General features: G+C 44.0%; 1 protein-coding gene and 1 pseudogene across 1 annotated transcript in view; both read right to left on the bottom strand.

Moving 5' to 3' along the window:
• TENM2 (teneurin transmembrane protein 2) overlaps positions 1 to 18,666 on the bottom strand; it is a 1,025,435-nt gene that overhangs the window by 27,625 nt on the left and 979,144 nt on the right. The gene's annotated exons all lie outside the window — the stretch shown is intronic.
• Positions 2,177 to 3,522, bottom strand: LOC103079810 (PC-esterase domain-containing protein 1B pseudogene; annotated as a pseudogene).

Raw genomic sequence — 18,666 nt, 5'->3', positions numbered from 1 at the left:
TCTTCCATTGCAGCGCGTGGGCTCTTCGTTGTGTCATGTGGGCTTCTCTCTACATGTGGCGTGCGGGTTTTCTCTCTAGTTGTGGCGCACAGGCTCCAGAGCATATGGGCTCTGTAGTTGTGGTGTGCAGGTTGTAGAGGGTGTGGGCTCTGTAGTTTGTGGCACGTGGGCTCTCTAGTTGAGGTGTGTGGGCTTAGTTACCCCACAGCATGTGGGATCTTAGTTCCCCGACCAGGGGTCAAACCCACATCCTCTGCATTGGAAGGTGGATTCTTTACCGTTGTACCACCAGGGAAGTCCCTTAGTTGAATTGGGTTTTTTCTTTTCTTTCTTTTTTTTTTTTTTTTTTTTTGCCTGTGTCGGGTCTTTGCTGCTGTGTGCGGGCTTTCTCTAGTTGTGGCGAGCAGGGGCTACTCTTCATTGCGGTGTGCGGGCTTCTCATTGCAGTGGCTTCTCTTGTTGTGGAGCATGGGCTCTAGACGTGTGGGCTTCAGTAGTTGCAGCACATGGGCTCAGTAGTTGCAGCACGTGGGCCCCAGAGAGCATGGGCTTCAGTAGTTGCGGTGCATGGGCTCAGTAGTTGCAGTGCATGGGCTCTAGAGTGCACGGGCTTCAGTAGTTGTGGCTCATGGGTTCTAGAGCGCAGGCTCAGTAGTTGTGCCGCATGGGCTTAGTTGCTCCACGGCATGTGGGATCTTCCCAGACCAGGGATCGAACCCATGTTCCCTGCATTGGCAGGCAGATTCTTAACCACTGCACCACCAGGGAAGTCCCTCAGTTGAATTGGTTAAAAAAAATTCTTTTTGCTATTGAGTTGTACGAGTTCTTTTTATATTTTAGATATTAACCCCTTATCAGATATATGACTTATAAATATTAAAAAACATTATAATGAAAAGGCTGCCTTTTCATTTTGTGGATGGTTTCCTTTGCTTGTGTAAGCTTTTTAATAGTCCCACTTATTGGTTTTCGCTTTTATTGCCTTTGCTTTTATGTCAAATCCAAAAAATCATTGTCGAGACTAATGCTAAGGAACCTATGCTTTTTCTTGGAGTTTTATGGTTCCAGGTCTTATGTTCAAGTTTTTAATCCATTTGAGTTACTTTTTGTGCATGGTATAAGATAGTGGTACAGTTCCATTCTTTTGTATGGGGATGTCAAGTTTTCCCAGCGCCACTTGTTGAAGAGAGTGTCCTTTCTCCATTTTATATTCTTGGCTCCTTTGCTGTAAATTAATTGACCATACATGTGTGGGTTTATTTCTGGGCTCTCAATTCTTTCCATTGGTCTTTGTGTCTATTTTTATTCCAGTACCATATTGTTTTGATGACTCTAGCTTTGCAGTAGAGTTTGAAATCAGGGATTATGATGCCTTCAGCTTTGCTGTTCTTTGTCTTTTTTTTTTTTTTTTTTTTGCGGTACGCGGGCCTCTCACTGCTGTGGCCTCTCCCATTGCGGAGCACAGGCTCCGGACGCGCAGGCTCAGCGGCCATGGCTTACGGACCCAGCCGCTCCGCGGCATGTGGGATCCTCCCGGACCGGGGCACGAACCCGTGTCCCCTGAACCGGCAGGCGGACTCTCAACCACTGCGCCACCAGGGAAGCCCCTTTGTCTTTTTTTTAATGAAACAATTAAAAAAAATAAATTTATTTATTTATTTTTGGTGTGTTGGGTCTTTGTTGCTGCTTGCGGGCTTTCTCTAGTTGCGGTGAGCAGGGGCTACTCTTCATTCTGGTGTACAGGCTTCTCATTGCAGTGGCTTCTCTTGTTGCAGAGCATGAGCTCCAGGCATGCGGGCTTCAGTAGTTGTGGCACACGGGCTCAGTAGTTGTGGCTCACGAGCTCTAGAGTGCAGGCTTAGTAGTTGTGGTGCATGGGCTTAGTTGCTCCGCGGCATGTGATCCTGGACCAGGGCTCGAACCTGTGTCCCCTGAATTGGCAGGCGGATTCTTAACCACTGCGCCACCAGGGAAGCCCCAATGAAACAAATTTTTAATTTCAATTTTATATTTACAAAAAGACAAAGAGAATAGGGAGTGGGGAGGCAGGAGTGATGCTGGTCACCCCCCAACCCCCCAGAGTGCAGTGAGAGGCCACAGCCAACAGAATGGGTCAGACTGCTCTCCCCTGCCATTACTGATAATGGCAATAGACCAAAGGCTTCAGTTAACAAGGTCAGTCTGTTTGGGGAGAGTCAGACGGTCTGTCCAGTCCATATGCATGAGGAGGAAGTCCCAAGTCAGTCTGTTGAGGCCTTGGCTCTCCATAGGCTGGGGCACTTCTCTTGGAAGTTGTGGGCCGCCCTCTCCAGGGCACATAGGGGCCACAGGGACGATGCCAGGGAAAACCCCTATGGACCACAGGGGCCCGCTGCTGATAACAGGGTCGGGGGAAGGGAGGCCTAGGTGGCTGGGGACTAAACATAAAGTCAACTGCGAAGGCAAATTCTGTCTGGGTAGTTTGGGGGAATATCTGAATGGAAGTGGTTTAAGGAGAATTGATTCGATTGGAAAGGATGGTCTGAAGAAAAATGGGCATCTTGGGGACAGACTAGGAACGGGGGTGTCACCTCGTGAAAGGGGATGGGACAGGGTTGTGGGGGCAGGAGTGGGAACTGGGGTGGGTGGGGAGATGGTGTGGGGGGCAGGGGGCAGCACCCAGGCGGAGGCAGGGGTCGGGGAGGAGGGAAGGCTGGTTGATCTCTGCAGCCCCCCCTTGAGAGGGGGCTGCCTCTCAAGTCTCTTGCCAGGTCCTCCCCTGGCAGGGCCATCATGGATGCACTTGCCCACTGGGTCGTGCTGGGGCAGCTCTACCCCCCCAGGCGTCGGCCACGTGGGCCAGCAGAAGCTGGGAGAGTTGTTGGTGCGCGTGCTCGTCCCAGTGCACTCCGTCGGAGCCGTGCTTTTGGGCCTCGTCACAGCTGTAGAAGTTGGCTTCAATCACGTTGGTTTTCAGGGTGGAGGCTGCGGGTCGGAGCTCCGGTGGGAGGAAGCCACTGGTGATGTTGTCGCCCACGGGCATGGCCGTGTTCCAAACCAGGAGGCACGACTAGGGCAGCACCTGGCACAGGCGCCCAAATAGGCTCTCCAGGTTCTGCAGGTAGTTTGGCCAGGAGTCCTCCCCATACCTGGTGAGGCCCCAGAGGCAGAAGCTCATGATGACCAGGTTCGGGTCGTGCTCACCCGAATGCAGCTCCTGCAGGATGGCTTCGAGGTAGTCGCGCGTCGGGAGTACACGTGCGTCAGGAAGTAGAATCGCACCAGGTGCTGGCCGGAGCCGAACTGGCGCACCTCGCGGTCGTGGGTGCCGTTATGCACGCGGCCCTGCTTGCCCCCCTGCACCAGCTCGTCCTGCTCGAAGCCGTGCTCTCCCTTGGCCTTGAGCTGGCTGAGTGTGAGCCGGCAGTCCTTCTGCAGCAGGAGCGCCAGGTCCTTGTACACGGCCCTCTGGACCAAGTCCGCCAGGATGGCCACGAACTTGTGGAGCAGCTGCTGCACTTCGGAGGCGAGCCCGTGGTCCATGACGCTCGGGACGTGCCGCCTAGCTCCTTCCTTTCACTCGGTGGGTCTGCGGATGGCTCCTCAGGTGTAAAGGTGATCCCTCAGCTCAGGTGGCTGGTCCTGCTACATCCTCAGGCACTTTGCTCCAGGAGGTGCCCCGGAGAGGGGAGAATTAGGCATTCTATGTTTCCTTCAATCTCCTGGGGCTGGCTCCTTTCTTTAAACCTTAAACACATTCTAGTTTCTTGCTTTAAAAAGGAAAGGAACCGTCTTTGACTCCACCTCCAGGACAGTCCTATCTTTTGCTTCCCCTTCAAGGCCACTTTTTGCCAAGTTGTTTGAACTGGCTGTGTCTGGGTCCTCACCTCCCACTCACTGCTCCTTTTACTTGATTTTGGCTTCCAACCCCACCAAAGCGAAGAAACGTTTGTCAGTAAATCCCCAGCGATTTCCTTGCTGCTCCTTTCAGTGACTACTTCTTGGTCGTTATCACATCTGTAGCATCCCTAGCTCCTCGGGGCTGGGGCACGGATGGTGATTCCCTTCCATGACTCTGCCGGAGAGTCTGACACTCAGGTCTCCTGTCTCACCTTCCCCGGTATCCTGTGTGAGTTTCTCTTTCTCTGGCCATCCCCAAACGTCAGTCTTTCTCAAGGCCCACTCATCGGCTCCTTCCTTCTTTTCTCCAACATTCTCTCCTTAGGTGAATTCATCCACGCTCTTGGTGCCCATACACTCCTATTTGCCCCAACTTTTCTGGTCTGTTCTGTTTAAAGATTGCTTTGGCCATTTGGGTATCTGTGGTCCCGTACAAATTTTAGAAACGTCTGCTCTATTTCTGTGAAAAAAGCCATTGGAATTTTGTTAGGGATTGCATTGAATTTGTAAATTGCTTTCGGTAGTATGGACATTTTATCAATATTAATTCTCCCACTTCGTGAGCACGGAACACCCTGCCATTTATTTGTGTCGCCTTCAGTTTCTTTCATCAATGTCTTACAGTTTTCAGTGTACAGGTGTTTTACCTCCTTGGCTAAATTTATTCCAAGGTATTCTGTTTGTTTTGATGCAGTTGTAAATGGAATTGTGTTCTTTATTTCTCTTTCTGATAATTTGTTATTAGTGTATAGAAATGCAACAGACTGCTGTATATTAATTTTGTACCCTGCAACTTTACTGAATTTTTTAATTCTTTTTTTGTTTTGTTTTGGTAAAGTCTTTATGGTGTTTTATATATAATTTCATGGCTTCTACAAATAGTGACAGTTTTACTTCTCCCTTTCCCATTTGGATGCCTTTCACATATTTTTCTTGCTTCATTGCTGTGGCTAGGACTTCCAACGTTGTGTTGAATAAAAGGGGCAAGAGTGGGTGTACTTGTCTTGTTCCTGATCTTAAAAGAAGAGCTTTCAGCCTTTCACCGTTGACTATGATGTTAGGTGTAAGCTTATTATATATGGCCTTTATTATGTTGAGGTACATTCCCTCTACACTCACTTTGCTGCAGGTTTTTATCTAAATGGATGTTGAATTTTGACAAATGCTTTTCACATCTATTGAGATGGTCATATGATTTTTATCCTTTATTTTGTAAATGTGTATCACATTGATTTATCGATGTTGAACCATCCTTGCATCCTTGGAATAAATTTCACTTGATCATATATGTATGATTCCTTAAATGTATTGTTGAATTCAGTTTGCTAATGTTATGTTGAGGAGTTTTTCATCTATGTCCATCAGGGATACTGGCCTGTAATTTTATTTCTTGCAGTGTCCTTGTCTGGTTTTGGTTTCAGGGTAATGCTGGCCTTGTTAAATGAGTTTGGAAGCATTCTTTTTAGAAGGACTGGTATCAATTCTTCTTTAAATGTGAAGTAGAATTCACAAGTGAAGCCATGTGACCCTGGACTTGTGTTTCGTGGGAGGTTTTTGACTACTGACTCAATCTCCTTCCTGGTAATTGGTCTGTTCAGATGGTCTCTTTCTTCTTGATTCAGTCTTTGTATGTTGTATGTTTCTAGAAATTTATCCAGTTCTTCCATGTTGTCCATTTGTTGGTGTATAATTGTTCATAGTAATCTAGTATGATCATTTTATTTCTGTGATATCGACTGTAATTTCTTCATTTCAGATTTTTTTTATCTGAGTCCTCTCTTTTTTCTTAAGTCTAGCTAAAGGTTTGTCAATCTTGTTTATCTTTTCAAAGAACTAGCTCTTGGTTTCATTGAATTTTTGCTATTGTTGAATCTCTGTTTCGTTCATTGTTTTGCCCTGATCTGTATTATTCCTTCCTGCTACTAACTTTGGGCTTTGTTTGAGGTATAAAGTTAGGTTGTGTATTTATGATTTTTCTTGTTTCTTCAGGTAGACATTTACCACTATGAACTTCCCTCTTAGAACTGCTTTTTCTGCATCCCTTAAGTTTGTGTTGTATTTCCATTTTCATTTGTCTCAAGGTATATTTTTATTTCTCTTTTGATTTGTTTCACTCATTGATCTATATAGCATGTTGCTTAATCTCCATATACTTGTGAATGTTCTAGTTTTCTTCTTCTAATTGACTTCTACTTCTAGTTGCAAACCCTTGTGGTCAGAAAAGATGCTTGATATGATTTCAACCTTGTACATTTTTTAAGAATTGTATTGTGGCCTCATATATGATCTATCCTGGGGAAAGTTCCAAGTGCACTTGAGGAGATGTGTATTCTGTTGTTTTTGGATGGAACATTCTATTTATATCTGTTAAATTTATCTGGTCTTATACGTCATTTAAGGCCAATGTTTCCTTATTGATTTTCTGTCTGGATAATCTATCCATTGATGTAAGTGGGGTATTAAGTCTCCTACTATTGTTGTATTCCTGTCTGTTTCTCCCTTGAGATCTGTTAATATTTGCTTTATATATTTAGGTTCTTCTATGTTGGGTGCATAAATACTTACAAATATTATATCCTCTTGTTGGATTTACCCCTTTGTCATTATGTAATACTTTTCTTTAACAACTTCCACACGTATCATACGGCAGGGTTAACCATGGTCATCATGTTGTACGTTACATACCTAGCACTTATTTATCTTATAACTGGAAGTTTGTGCATTTTGATCACCTTCCTCCAGTTCTACCTCCCCCACCTCTGCCTCTGGTAACCACAAATATGATCTCTTTTACTATAAGTTTTGGGATATTTTTGTTTGTTTGTTTTATGGATTACACCTGTAAGTGAGATCATACAGTATTGGTCTTTCTCTGTCTGACTTATTTCACTTACCACAATGCCCTCAAGGTTCATCCATGTTGTTGCATATGGCAGAATTTCCTCATTTTTTAAATGACTGAATAACATTCCATTGTATATATATGCCACAACTTCTTTATCCATTCACTGTCAATGGACACTTAGGATATTTCCATATTTTAGCTATTATAAATAGCTGCTATGAACATGGGGAAACAGATATCCATTGTTTTTTTCCTTCAGACATATTCCCAAAAGTAGAATTGCTGGATCATGTAGTAGTTCTATTATATTTTTAATTTTTTGAGGACCCTTCATACTGTTTTCCATAGTGGCTGCACCAATTTACAGCCCCACGAATAGTGCACAACAGTTCCCTTTTCTCCACTTCCTCACCACATTTGTTAACTCTTGTCTTTTTAGGATGGTCATTCTAATGGGGGGTGGGGGTGGTGGTGAGGTGATATCTCATTGTGTTCTTGATTTGCATCTCCCTAGTGATTAGTGATGTTGAGCATCTTTTCATGTACCTGTTGGCCATCTGTATATCTTCTTTGGAAAAATTTCTATTCAGGTCCTTTGCCCAATCCAATTTTTAATTTTTTTTTTTTTGCCATTGGATTGTATGAGGTTTTTAAAATAAATTTTAGATGTTAACCCTTTATCAGATATATGGTTCACAAATATTTCTTTCCCATTTTGTAATTGTCATTTCAGTTTGTTGATTGTTTCTTTTGCTGTGCAGAGCTTTATAGCTGATGTATTCTCACTTGTTTATTTTTGATTTTATTGATTGTGCTTTAGGTGTCATATCCAAAAAAATCATTACCAAGACCCATATCAAGGAGCTTCTTCCTGTTTTTTCCTCTAGGAGTTTGATCATTTCAAGTCTTACATTTAAGTCTTTAATCAATTTCAAGTTACTCTCTGTGAGAGGTCTAAGACAGGGGTCTAGGTTCATTATTTTACACGAGAATATCCAATTTTCACAGCACCATTGATTGAAGAGATTATCTTTTCTCCATTGAGTATTCTTGGCTCCCTTGTCAAATAGAGTTGACCATACAAGCTTGAATTTATTTCTGGGCTCTCAGTTCTATTCCATTGGTCTATCTGTCTGCTTTTATGCCAGTACCATACTGTTCTGATGACTGTAGCTTAGCAGTTTAGCTTGAAACCAGGAAGTGTGATACCTTCTGCTTTGTTCTTCCTTCTTAGGATTTCTTTGGTCATTGGGGTCTGTTATGGTTCCATATAAATTTTAGAATTTTTTTTTCTACTTTTGTAAAAAATGCCTTTGGAATCGTAATAGGGATTGCATTGAATCTAGAGATGGCTTTTGGTAGTTTTGACATTTTAGCAATCTTAATTCTTCCATTCAATGAAATTGGGACACCTTTCCATTTATTTATGTCTTCTTTGATTTCTTTTATCAGTGTCTTGTATTTTTCAAAGTAGAAATCTTTCACCTCCTTGGTAAATTTGGTCCTAAGTATTTTATTGTTTTTCATGCTATTGCAAATCGCATCATTTTCTTCATTTCTTTTTTAGATAATCCATTCTGAGTGTATAGAAACACTAATGAGTTCTGTTTGTTAATTTTGTATCCTACACTTTTGCCAAATTTGTTGATTATATCCAACAGTGTTCTGGCAGAGTATTTAGGATTTTCTATGTATGATATCATGTCATCTGCAAAAAGAGATAATTTTACTTCTTCCTTTCCAATTCTGATACCCTTTATTTATTTTTCTCGCCTGACTGCTCTGGCTAGAACTTTCAATACTATGTTGAATTGGGGTGGTGAGAGCGGGCACCCTTGTCTTGATACTGATCTTAGGAGAAAAGCTTTCAACCTTTTACTGTTCAGTATGATGTAGCTACGGGCTTGTTATATATAGCCTTTATTATGTTGAGGTATGTTCTATCTATATCTAATTTGTTGAGCGTTTTTATCAGAGACAGGTGTTGAATTCTGTCAAATGCTTTTTTTCTGCATATACTGACATAATCACATGATTTTTTTCTTTCATTCTATTAATGTGGTGTATCACACTGACTATTTTGCATATGTTGAAACATCCTTGCATCCTATGGGTAAATCCCACTGGGTCATGGTGAATGATCCTTTTAAGGTGCTGCTGAATTTGGTTTGCTAGTATTTTATTGGGAATTTTTGCATCTATATTCATTAGGGATATTGGTCTGTAGTTTTCTTTTCTGGCTTTGTAAGATAAGCTTGGGGGAGTGTTCCCCTCCTCTTTATTTTTTTGAAAGAGTTTGAGAATGATTGGTATTAATTCTTCTTCAAATGTTTGGGAAAATTCACCAGTGAAGCCATCTGATCCTGAGCTTATCTTCATTGGGCAGTTTCTGGTTACTGGTTGTCTCCTTATTAGTCATTGGTCCGTTCAAATTTTCTATTTTTTCCTGATGCAGTCTTGGTAACTTGTACGTTTCTAAGAAATTTCCATTTCTTCTAGGTTATTCAGTTGGTTGGTGTATAGTTGTTCAGAGGAGCCTCCTATGATCCTTTGTATTTCTGTAGTATAAATTGTAATGTGGCCTTCTTCGTTTATAATTTAAAAAAAATAAATTTATTTTATTTTTGGCTGCGTTGGGTCTCCGTTGCTGCGCGAGGGCTTTCTCTAGTTGCAGTGAGCGGGAGCTACTCTTTGGTGCGGTGCACGGGCTTCTCATTGCGGTGGCTTCTCGTTGCGAAGAATGGACTCTAGGCACGTGGGCTTCATTAGTTGTGGCACGTGGGCTCAGTAGTTGTGGCACACGGGCTTAGTTGCTCTGCAGCATGTGGGATCTTCCTGAACCAGGGCCCCTATCCCCTGCACTGTCAGGCGGATTCTTAACCACTGCACCACCAGGGAAGCCCTTCATTTATAATTTTGTTGACTGGGTCCCTTCTCTTTTTGCCTTGGTTGGTGTACCTAAGGGTTTGTCAGTTTTGTTGATCTTTTCAAAGAACCAACTGTGAGTTTGCTTTATATCATCTGTTGTTTTCTTGTTCTCTTTATTTCTGCTCTTTTATTTCCTTCCTTCTGGTAACCTTGGGCTCAGTTTGTTCTCCTTTTTTCTAGTTCCTTAAGACACAGAGTTAGGTTGTTTCTTTGGAATCTTTCTCGCCTCTTAGCGCAGGTGTTTGTTGCTGTGAACTTCCCTCTTAGAACTGTTTTTGCTGCATCCCATAAGGTTTGGTATGTTATGTTTCCATTTTCACTTGTCTCAAAATACTTTTAAAATGTCCGCTTTAGTTTGTTTTTGATCCATTGGTTGCTCAGGAGAGTGTTTTAAAATTTCCATGTATTTGTAGATTTTCTAGTTTTCCTCCTGTTACTGATCCCTAGTTTCATACCACTGTGGTCAGAGGAGAAACTTGCTATGATTTCAATCTTCTTTAATCTGCTATGTTGGTGGCCCAACATACAGTTTATCTTAGAAATTGTTCCACGGGCGCTTGAAGAATGTGTTTTCTGCTGTTGTCAGGTAGCATGTTCTGTATATGTCTGTTAGGTCTATTTTGTCTATAGCGTTGCTCAAATCTGCTGTTTCCTTATTGAGTCTGTGTCTGAAGGATCTATCCATTGTTGAAAGTGGGATATTAAAGTTCCCAACTATTTTTGTGTTGCTGTTTATTTCTCCTTTTAGCTCTGTTTCTGTTTTATATATTTAGATGCTTCAGTGTTGAGTGTATAAATATTTATAATTGTTATATCTTAATGGATTGACCTCTTTATCAGTATACAATGAATTTTTCTGTTTCTTTTTACCATTTTTAGTTTGAAGTCTCTTTTGTTTCATATAAGTATAGCTACTCTTGCTTTTCTGGAGATTATTATCTGTTTGAAATATCTTTTCCATCCTTTCACTCTCAGTCTATACATGTCTTTAAGGCTAAAGTGCGTATCATATAAGGCAGCATATTGTAGGATCTTTTCTTTTAAATCAGTTCAGCCATTCTATGTCTTTTAATTAGAGAATTTAATGTTTGCAATTGAAGTAATTATTGATAAGGACTTACTGTTGTCATTTTGTTCATCATTTTCTGGCTTTCTTGTAGATGTGTTGTTCCCCTTTTCATATCCTGTTGCCCTTTTTTTTTTTTTTTTGGATGCACTGTGCAGCTTGTGGGATCTTAGTTCCCTGACCAGGGATCGAACCTGGGCTCCCTGAAGTGGAACCGTGGAGTCCTAACCACTGGACTGCCAGGGAATTCCCCTTGCTGTCTTTTTTGTGTGTGCGTTTTGATGTCTTTTGATGCCAGTGTTCTCTGACTTCTTTATCATGTTCTTCCATGTAATTACTACAGGTTTTCCCCTTTGTGGTTACCATGAGGCTTACGTAAAATATCTTAAAATGATAACATTCTATTTTAAGCTGATAACAACTTAGCTTTAATATAACTCTGGAAATTTACACTTTTACTTCTCACATTTTGGGAACTGATGTTATAGTTTACATATTTTTAATACTGTGTAACTACGAACAGATTATAGTAGTTATGATTATTAGTTTTTTAAACTTATAACTAGAGTTGTAAGTGAATTCACACTACTCTTACCATATTACATAATCTAATTTTGACTATATGTTTACCATGAAAAGTGAGTTTTATGCTACTTTCTTCTGTTTTTATGATGCTAATTAGTGACCTTTTACTTCCACTCAAAGAACTCCCTTACCATTTTGGTAAGGCAGGTCTAATGGTGGTGAACTCCCTTGCTCTTGTTTGCTCATGAGTCTTTTCCTTCCTTCATTTATGAGGACACCTTTGCTGGGTATAGAATTCTTGGTTTACAGTTTTTTTTTTCTCTTTCAGTATTTTGAATATATCATCCCATTCCCTCGTGGCCTGAAAAGTTTCTGTTGAGAAACCTGCTGATAGTCTCATGGAGCTTCCCTTGTATGTAATGTCTGTCTTTTGTCCTGCTGCTCTCAACTTTCTTTATCTTTGACTTTTGACAATGTTAATTGCAATGTGTCTCAGTGTAGTCCTATTTGGGTTCAACCTAGTTGGGGTCCTTTGGGCCTCATTGATCTGGATGTCCATTTCTCTTTTTTGGTTTGGGAAGATTTCAGCCATTATTGCTTTAAGTATCCTTTCTGTTCCTTTCTCTCTCTCTTCTGGAATTCTCATAATGCAAATATTCTTTTTTTTTTTTGCGGGGGTGGGGGGCTTGTGTCTCATAAGTGCAAAGGCTTTCATCGCTGTTTTTCTTTTCTTTTCTTTTTTTTTCTTTTTTGCTCCTCTGAGGGGATAATTTCAACTGTCCTGTCTTCCAGGTTGCTGACTTTTTTTTCTTCTGTATTGAGTCTGCTTTTGAAGCTCTTAATTGAATTCTTCAGTTTAGTTATTGTATTTTTCAGCTCTAGAATTTTTTTCATGGTTTTTATTTTTGTTCAACTTCTTGTCATGTTCATGAATTGTTTTCCTAATTTCTTTTGTCTGTGTGTTCTTGCAGTTCACTGAAGTTCTTCAAGAGGACTATTTTGAATTCTTTGGCTGACAGTTCATAGATATTCATTTAAGTAGGCTCAGTTACTGAAGTTCTCTTAGTTTCCTTTGGTGGTATCATATTTCCCTGATTTTTCATGAGCTTTCATTCCTTACATTGGTATCTGTGCATTTGAGTAAGTGATCTCTCTTCTAGACTTTGTAGGTTTGCTTTGGTAGAGAGAATCCTTCGCCACTTAGCTCAGTTTTAGTTTCTGCAACTGTCTGCTGATAACGACCTTGAGCAGCTGGGGCTCGCTATCAGGGTCTATTTTTGGATGAGGCAACTGCCTGAGCTCAGAGGGCAGGGGTGGGAGGGTGTGCTGCTGACTGAGAACAGTCGGATAGGACTCTTGTCTTGGTTCCCTGCCGAAGTGAGGCTGTAGGATGGGCTCTGCAGTTGCCTGGGTTCTCTGGTCAGGCTTACTAGACCAGTGGGCCTGGGTACTGTACTTAGCAGTAGGTATCTGCCCTGCCCTAGTGGGGCAGCAGAATGGAATCCAGGTTCTGCACGGCTTGTTCCAGGACTTGAATTTGGGAAGAGTGTATACTGAATTCCCTCTCCAGACGTGGGCTACAGGTTTTGCTCTGCAGATGGGAAAAGCCATAGACTGTGCTCTCTGTTCAAGTGCCACTGTAAGCAGGGCAGATGGATGGGCTACATAGCGTCCCATGTGCTGTGGTTAGGTTCCTTGGTCGGGTGGGCTGAAGCCTATAGTCAGCAACGAGTGGGGCTACAAATTAGTTTCCCTGCTTGGGGTGAAGTGGAAGAACTATAGCTCCAAGGTTTGTAAGGCTATTTGTTTGTGATCTTGATTCAAACCAAGCTCTGCCCCAAGTTCCCTGGCCAAATAGGGCCACTGGCTTTGCTTTGCAGGCTATCAGCTCTGCCTGCCCACCTCTCTGTTCGAGCTTGCTGTGCTATACAGCCTCTACCTGTTCCCACCAGTCCCCCTGGCCAGTCAGGGTGGGGAGACACACTCAGCGGCTGGTAGGCCTATGATCCGCTCCCACGCCTGGGTGGGGCAGGAGGGTCCATTTCAGGCACCTCCCAAATTTTCTGAACAGGCTTTCTGGTTGGAAGGGGCCGAGAGCTACACTTAGCAGCAATGGGGCTGTGAATGAACTCCCCCTGTCTGGGCATATCAGGGGAACCCTCCATGCCTGGTACTGACTTTGCTCTGGGGCAGTCAGCTCTGCCTGCCCGCCTCCTGGCTTGAGCATTACTGGGTTTCCATGCCTTGGAGGGGGAAGTGGGCAGATCAGCCTCCAGAGCTGGTAAAACTCCTCGTTTGAGGATCTGCCTTGCACCCTGCCAAGTTCCCTGCTCAGACTGACTTGGTTCTGCAGCTGAGCAAAGCTGCTGGTTGGGATTACTACCTGGGCGCTGCAGGGAGGGCCTCGGTCTACTGAGATCTGAGTGCTGGTTGTTGCCAGCCCCTCCCCCTTTCTCCATCAGGATCAGCTTCCCAGTGGTTGAGCCCCGCAGATTCTCTTGCAGTCCCTGTGGGGTGATACAGGAGTAGCCGCTCTCACAAAGCAGCTCACAATGCTGGGGGGTCCCAGATGTCGCCCACGAGCTCTCTTTTCCCACTAGTGGAGCTGTGCTGGCCTGGAGGAGGGGCAATGCAGTCAGCATGCAGGTGCTCCTGTTCCCCTTCTGGTACACATGTCTTGACCTCTGTGGTGCAAGGCGCGGGGAGTGGGGGTGGGGGGTGTGTGTGGCTCAGCCTCACCCTGTGTTCTAGGACGCTCTTGGTGGTTTCCTGTCCATGAATCCTTGTTAGCTGCTGTGCTTGTGAGGGCAAAGTCAGGGATGACTATGTTCCCATCTTGGTGATGTCGCTGAGTTAACTTTTGAAATACGTAATTTCTATAAAAATGCCTGATCCTTCTAATAGTTAAATATAATAAATTCACTGGAAGCTGAGTCAAGGAGTTCAGGCCAGCCGTATAATCTAGTCAAATATGTTTAATTGTGAGGGTCCCTTTATTAAAGAGGAGGTGCCTGGGCTATGGGGTTCGAGATCTTGGAGGGTCTGACAGGCATGCTCATCTCTTCATAGGCACCCCCCCCTTGTGAGGGTCCCTTTATTAAAGAGGAGGTGCCTGGGCTATGGGGTTCGAGATCTTGGAGGGTCTGACAGGCATGCTCATCTCTTCATAGGCACCCCCCCCCACCCCCCGGACTTCAGAGTGTGCAGGAGGTTTCATTTAGTCACACTGTTCTCTTATTCCGAATTCCACCTAAAGATATTTAAATTAACCTTCAGGCTTCCTGGAGAACATAAAAGTTATTTTGAATTATTTTCACTGCCAGGATCAGCACAATTCCCTTCCCAGCCAGCTCAGTAGGTATTCAGTGATAGAGAAACCAGTTTTTTAAATTAATACAATTTTGTGTTGGTAAGGAAGCCATTATTTTTAATTATTGGGCATTTTCCTCAGCCTGGCTTCCCCAGTTAATAAAACTCAGCTATTTAGCATGGTTTTTATTTTTGCAGAGGGCAGACTTTGGGGAGTAGTTTCCCGATGTGGAATCTCCCTCCACAATGTTTTGATCTCTCCAGGCACACGCCGGTCACAAGGAGCCTTGTAAGAAACCCTGTCATTAAAGTGGCCCTGCTGGGCCTATAACTGGTGACTCTGACTTAGCCTGAGGGGCAATGTTGGCAGCTGGCGAATCGAGAAACTGGAAAGAGGAAGTTAACGCTGGGCTGGATCCCCTCCTGGAAAGGGCACTGTAGCACAGCAGGAGAGACCTCAGTTAGACTTACAGCAGAATCCCTTGCCCGTCCCACTTCACGTCTGGGAAACCCAGAAAAGTTTAGTGAGGGAGGGCAAGAGATTCTCCATGTCTGGCAATGCTGAAAAGCAGAACTCCCTGCTTGGAGGGTTTAGTTATTCACCCGCCCAGAGGAAAAGCCTGGCCTAGATGACATCTTCATTTCCTTTCTGGGTCAGTCCTCTGGGACTTAAAAAGCAGCTCCCATACAAGACTCCATGCTATGATGGGATCAGGGATGGAGCAGACATAACAACTTGCTATACATTTAATATTAGCTTAAATAATGCATAATTAGAAGGGTAGGCCTCTGCAAACACATTAAATAATGTATTCCCCAAGCAAACACGATTTTTGGATGATTTGCTGTTTTGGATGGCGGTGAGGTAGCAAGGTGGAGAGACCTGAATTTGAGTTGCAGGTTTTTGTTTTTTGTTTTTTGTTTTTAAATGTCGGTTCATCGGTTTGTTTATTTTACTTTTATTTTTGGCTGTGTTGGGTCTTCGTTTCTGTGCGAGGGCTTTCTCCAGTTGCGGCAAGTGGGGGCCACTCTTCATCGCGGTGCGCGGGCCTCTCACTGTCGTTGCCTGTCTTGCTGCGGAGCACAGGCTCCAGATGTGCAGGCTCAGTAGTTGTGGCTCACGGGCCTAGTTGCTCCGCGGCATCTGGGATCCTCCCAGACCGGGGCTCGAACCCGTGTCCCCTGCATCGGCAGGCAGATTCTCAACCACTGCGCCACCAGGGAAGCCCTGAGTTGCAGTTTTAACACTGATCGGTTTTGTCATTACAAAGCAGAACCTTTACTGGTCATGCCTCAGTTTCCTTATCTGTCCTGGCCTGTGAGCTCCTAGTGGGTAGAGACTTTATCTTACTTTTCTTAGTGGTCTCTATTATTTTGGAACGTGCTTGGTGCTCAAACATTTGTGAGTAAGGGGGTTGAATTAGACGGAGTATAAGCACGCTGGCAGCTCTGATGATCTAAGCTCTAATATGAAAAACTGAGATGAGAAAATGTGAGCAGGACATTTGTGACTTCCAAGTATCTGAAAGGCTTCTTCCTTCATTCTAAAGAGCAATTGGAGTCATTCTGGGAGGAACCCCCGAGACCTGGAATTTAATAGACAGAGGTTGGAGGGAGAGGATTTTCATGATGTCAACTTAAAATCACATCCACTCATTCAGCATTGACTGAGCACCTACTCTGTGCTTGTTAATGTGATCAATATTTAAACTAGAGCAGGACAGTTATGGCCCCGGACCTCATGACCTTACAGGTCAGAGGAGGATAAAGACACATGAACCGACAATGAAGAACGTTCGTGTGGTGATGAGTAAATAGAGGAAGGCACTATGGGAACGGAGGAGGGACACGGAGCCAGAACTGGGCGGACGAGGCCAGTTTCCCAGAGGAACTGCTGCCTCAGTGGGGCCCAAAGTATGAGACTTCACAGGTGAGGGCAGGAGATGAGTCAGGGAGAATATTCCTGAGGGGGCAGTCAGCAGGTGAAAGCTCGGGTGGTAAGCAAGGGTCCTGCCCAGGCAGAGAACCTCACTTCCGATGCTGTGGGAGTGTTCTAGTGGGGGCAGGTGGTCCATGGGTAGGGATGTGGCAGAGAGGAGGGGTGTCTGATATGGAACCTCAGCCCAGGCGACCTGAACGGACTTGGACTTGTCATCCTGCAACCTGAACTTGTAGAAGTCAAGTATGTTGCGTGTCTCCTAGCCTCTCAGAAGCAGGGAAGGCAGTCCAGCCTGCAGATGAATGCTCCTTTGTGTTCAACAGTGGGTACATCTGGGGAGGACGTCTATGCTTCTCAGATCCTTAGCAGCACCAGTCCGGCCCCGATCCCTTGATCTCACCACCCCCCCAGCTAGTCTGCTCCACCTACACCGGCTCATGTTCTGCCTCAGGGCCTTTGCGCATGCTGGTACCTTAGCACAGAAGGCTTTCTTGCCATTCCATTCCTGAAAATTTCCTACTCTTCATTCAGTTCTCAACCCAAATGTCATCGTCCTAGAGTGGCCTTAACCTAAATCAGACACTCCCTGTTATTTCAACCTTTTTTTTTTTTTTTTTTTTTTTTCCCCACAGCACCCATCACCATTTCTTTACACTATTTGTAACTTATTTGATTATTATCTGTTTCGCCTTGCTACAGCATAAAGCTCCATGAGGGTCTTTCCACTTTTCCATCGCACCAATCAAAACGGCAAGCAAGTCATCCGAAAGTAACGTTTGCTTGGGGGATACATTGTTGAATATATTTTGCAGAGGCTTACCCTTCCAATTATATATTATTTAAGCTAATATTACATTTATAGCAAGTTCTGCCTGCACGAGCACTGCTCAGAATTCAGTGTCTTGTCTGTTCACTAACGTACACTCAGTGCCTCGAACAGTGCCAGGAACGTAATAGGTGTTTGAAAAAATAAAACGTTGGCTGGTGTAGAATGAAGGCACTGTGGCAGGAAGGGCTGATGAAATTCAGGCTCTTGTGATGACTGCATATGTTAACAGACCTACCTGAGTGGGTTCCATGCAGAACTGAGTTCACGTGCGTGTGTTCACAGGCACACATGCATACCCGCCTCCCACCTTGTTCCTGCGTCACTGTCATTTGCCACAAAAGTAAAAGTAACACAAGCCAACGTGTAATTGCGATGTCATATTAATCATACAGAAACCCAAACAAAATTACTAACTCCCACTTCCTGGAATACTAATAACACTAATACTGGTATCATGATGGAAGATTATCTGGGAAGCAATTTTCCTTTTGTTCTGCTACCTACACATGTAGCTGTTTCTTGCTTTTGCAATCTCCATGTAAGTCATAATCAGGAGGAAATATCCTAGAGGGTGGTTATATGCCTTCCTTATCAGAGAGAATCACGCACTAAACCCATCTTAGGAAAGAGCAGAAGTTTTAAATCTTAACAGGAGGAGGTGGTTTCAGTTCTCTCTTCCAAAAGTCTAGAAAGATGTCTTGCTGGAGGGGAGGAGTATTAATGCATTAAGAGGTCCTCAGGACCAGAAGTTTGCTTTATGATTAGGCTCTGGAGGGAGGGAGGATGAAGAATATACCCGGGTGTGTATGAGTGTGATTTAACCATCTCTTCCTTCTGTGGGTGTAGCACCCCCTTTCTCTAAGGTTCCCCCATCTAGGAGTTTTTACTGAGATGTCCGTCACACGAGACACGTGTCCACGTGTGACCCAGCCACTCACAGGCCCCCTACCTGCCTGACCAGTGATTGGCCCCGGGGTGTGACTGCCATTCCATCTGTGCCAGGCCATTCAGAGTTCTTCCTAAGGGATTTTAGATTTTAACTCTGTAAGAGATTGCGTCCTCTTCCCCCTGGGTCACTAAGCTGAACTGGTATATCAGCCTGGAGTCATCTTTAGCCAAGTCTGCCTGACTCCCAGGGTGAAGAGGTCACCAGGCGAATGTAGGGGTAGATTAGGCTAAGTGTCAAGGGAAACAGTGCTAAGAGATGGAAGGGGGCCGAGAGAAGGATGTCAGCCTGATGATATCATTTGAGCTGCTGAAGTCGCTAAGGCTAGCTCCTCTCTGGTAGGGGCCTGCGAGGCAAGACAACGCATGCCCTTTTTAATTGAGCTAATTTGAGTGCACTT

Source organism: Lipotes vexillifer, unplaced genomic scaffold, assembly GCF_000442215.2.
Source record: "Lipotes vexillifer unplaced genomic scaffold, Lipotes_vexillifer_v1.1 scaffold370, whole genome shotgun sequence".
NCBI classification, from domain to species: domain Eukaryota; kingdom Metazoa; phylum Chordata; class Mammalia; order Artiodactyla; family Lipotidae; genus Lipotes; species Lipotes vexillifer.
The sequence above is the reverse complement of the archived record's forward strand: the minus strand, read 5'-3'. Positions and strand labels throughout refer to the sequence as shown.